Source organism: Callorhinus ursinus, unplaced genomic scaffold, assembly GCF_003265705.2.
Source record: "Callorhinus ursinus isolate GAN/ISIS: 27379988/994484 unplaced genomic scaffold, GSC_fseal_2.0 scaffold22, whole genome shotgun sequence".
NCBI classification, from domain to species: domain Eukaryota; kingdom Metazoa; phylum Chordata; class Mammalia; order Carnivora; family Otariidae; genus Callorhinus; species Callorhinus ursinus.
In genome coordinates, this window is record NW_027397084.1 from 11,517,524 (window position 1) to 11,520,978 (window position 3,455).

The 3,455-nt window shown below is 45.8% G+C and overlaps 1 pseudogene; it reads right to left on the reverse strand.

The window, feature by feature from the left end:
* Positions 1-1,742: 1,742 nt before the first annotated feature.
* Positions 1,743-2,729, reverse strand: LOC112837802 (Y-box-binding protein 1 pseudogene; annotated as a pseudogene).
* Between the last annotated feature and the right edge of the window lie 726 nt (positions 2,730-3,455).

Genomic DNA, 3,455 nt, shown 5'->3' on the forward strand with positions numbered 1-3,455 from the left:
TCCTCCTCCATCATCAGGACTGGATGCCATTGCAATATAGTGAGGCATCTCCTAATTCCTGGTCTGATCCTGCCACATCAGTTTTTCAGGTTAGGAGAATCACCAGCCTTCTCACAGTGATCAGAGGGCTGAGGTCCAAGCCATGTAGTTATACCTCCTGGAGGTGGCTTTCTGGCAGGATTTTCCACAGAAGTGTTCAGGATTGAGTTCCAGCCCTGACCGTGGGATCATTAGGATGGGAGTGGGTGGGTGCTGAGATTTAAGCTGACTAGAATTGATCACCTGAAGCACAGGGCCACAAAAATTTCCAGGGAGATTCACAGGAGGCCCACTACTTTTCTGGAAAACTAGCCTGCAAATGTTCAGTCTTAAGCATGTTAATCCTTTCTCTCTCAGCATTTGGGTTGTTTCCAGGCTTTTGATATTGGAAATAGTGCAGCAATGAATAGCCTGTACTCACCTTCTTTTCAAAATTTACCGTCACATCTTTGAAATTGAGTCCTGGAAGTAGGGTTCCTGGGTCAGAAGCCACATGCAAATTTTCTAGAAATTACTTATTCCCTTCTCAGGGGTTGTACTATTTCATCAGAATTTTAAAAAAGTTCTCTTAGTGATTCTAAGATACAGGCAGTATTGAGAAACACTGATCTAGAACAGATTCCCCCAAATTTCTTATATCACTTGAAAATTACTTGGGCTCTTCCATTTCTTGGTAAATCTCTAATTCCAAATCTTGGTAAATCTTCAGTTAAAAAAACCCCTGCAAGGCGTTAGCACTACTATTATGGGCCCTTAAATCCTGGCTGAATATAACAGTAATACCTTATATTCAGACAGCAGTTTCACTAACATCATCTCGTTCAGTCCTCACAGTATTTCAGTGATGTAAAGGAAACTGATGTCATTATCTCCATGTTATAGTTTTGGTGCATAGAAGGGAGCCAGATATCTGTACCACAGAGCTCAGTCTGGGGCTCATAAATGGGCTTTGGTGGAGGACCTCTTAGCCCCTTAAATTATATGTAGTATTAATGTGGGCATATTGTGGTGGTAGTAATGGAGGGAGACTTGGCCCATAGTGTTCCTCAGATTCTCAAAGGGATCTGTTGCCCCAAACAGGCTAAGTGGAAAGAACATGGGATTTGAAATCAGAAGAAAAATTCTCCTAGTATTTTCTGGCTGTGTGATTGGATTTGAGGGAGGGCTGACTGCTGCCCACTGCTCAGCTGAGCTGGTTGAATTGACAGGGCTGATCTGGTTTTCCCACGCAGGGTACTTTTACTTCTTTTAAGGGTGGGGAAGAGTAAGATCTAAAGGCAGGGTGACCAAGGTAGAAAACAACTCAGGCACTCACTTCATATTCTTTTTTTTTTTTTTTAAGACCTTTATTAATGGGTGCTTGCTGTTTGTTGATTATTTTTTTTGAAAAAATCAAGCTTTAAACTTTTTATTACAAATTGAAAATGAGGTTCTTAAAAATCTCAACTCGACCAGATATGAAACAATTTAAAAACCTTTAAAGGTGTATTGAGAAAAACCAGGTTTTTTTTAAACGTTTGTCATTACCAAAAGGAGACGTCTTTAGGTAAAAATAATAAAAACCCCATGCTGCGTAGATAATGCAGATAGTTCTATTTATCTGGTCAATGGGCAAAAAGCAAGCACTTAAGGTCTTCAGCTCCCGTCTTTTGTTCATTTCTTATTGCTGGAATTTCCTCTTCACTTCTTCATATTTATTGGAGGACTAAACCGGATGATGGTAGAGGTGGTAAGCCGGCATTTGCTCAGCCCCGCCCTGCTCAGCCTCGGGAGCGGTCGTATTCTCAGCTGGTGGATCGGCTGCTTTTGTCTCTTTGCCAGCTTGTGGTTTAGGGTTTTCTGGGCGTCTGCATCCATAATTGAAGTTGCGGCGGTACCGACGTTGAGGTAGCTGCTAACCCTGGGTCTCATCTCCTTGATTTTCCTTATCTTCCGCATTGCCATCCTCTCTAGGCTGTCTTTGGCGAGGAGGCCCCCTGCAGAATTGTGGTCTTCAACCCCGATACATATTGCCTCACTGGTCTACCTTGCTCTCCTGCACCCCGGTTGTCAGCACCCTCCATCACTTCTCCCTGCACAGGAGGGTTGGAATACTGCGGTCCACGCCTGGAGGGTCTCCGCATGTAGTAAGGTGGGAAGCGTCGCCTGCGGTAGGGCCGGCGCTGTTGGGCCTGGCCCTCGGGAGCACTTTCCGATCCCTCGTTCTTTTCCGCACTCTCACTATTCTGGTAATGCTGCTGGGAATGGCGTGGAGGACCCCTGCGACGTGGATAGCGTCTATACTGGTTACGGTCTGCTGCATGTTTACTGCCTTGCCCTGGAACTCCACCGGGGCCTGTCACATTTGCTGCCCCCGCACCCTTTTCTCCTTCAACAACATCAAACTCCACAGTCTCTCCATCTCCTACACTGCGAAGGTACCTCCTGGGGTTATTCTTCTTTATGGCGGTCTGGTGTACAAATACATCTTCCTTGGTGTCATTCCTGTTGAGGAAACCATATCCGTTTCTTACACTGAACCATTTTACTGTTCCCAAAACCTTTGTTGTGATGATTTTTTTGTCCCGGCCGGCAGGCGCCGCCAATGTGAGGCTGCCCGGGCCGCCGCGGGGCTTGGTGTCGGCAGCGCGGAGGGCAGGGGCGTTGGGGGGGGGGACGCGCGGCTGCAGGGTCTCGGCCTCTCTGCTCATGGGCCCTGTGATGGTGGTCGGGGCTGGCGGCGGCAGCTGCGGCTCCTCCCGGGGTGTGATGGTAACTAAGCTGGCCGCGGCGGGGCTGCTCAGGGCTCTCTGGGGTCCGCTCTCCGCTCCCGCTACCGATCCAACTCACTCACTTCTTACTCTTCACGGTGTTTAAACATTTTGGATTTGAATGATTTGGGCGGGAAACACTCCTGTATTCCACCACTCCCGGTTGTTCCCCAAGGTCGAGAGTCACAGTCCATCTTATGTGAGTTTCCCCCACAGTTCCCTCTTCCTGGGGAAGCCCATCTCTCAGATCTTCTTATGGTTAACTCTCTCATCACTGAGGTCTCTGCTTCTGAAAGGCTTTCCTTGGTCCATCTGGATCAGCAACATTCAAAGGACACATGATGGGAGTCACAAATAAGAGCCACACATGTAATTTTACATTACATTAAGAACAAGTAAAAAGAACCAGGTGAAATTGATTTTAATAATATATTTTATTTCATCCAATATGTTTAAAATATCATGTCAACTTGTAATAAATATACAAATTATGATTGGGATATTTTACGTTCGGTTTTTTTTTTTTTGTACCAAGTCTTTGAAATCCAGTGTGTATTTTATACTTATGACATATCTCGATGTGGAGTAGCCATATTTCAAATGCTTAATAGATACATGTAGGCTAGAAGCTATCATAGCAGACAACCATAGGCAAAGTGCCTCCCA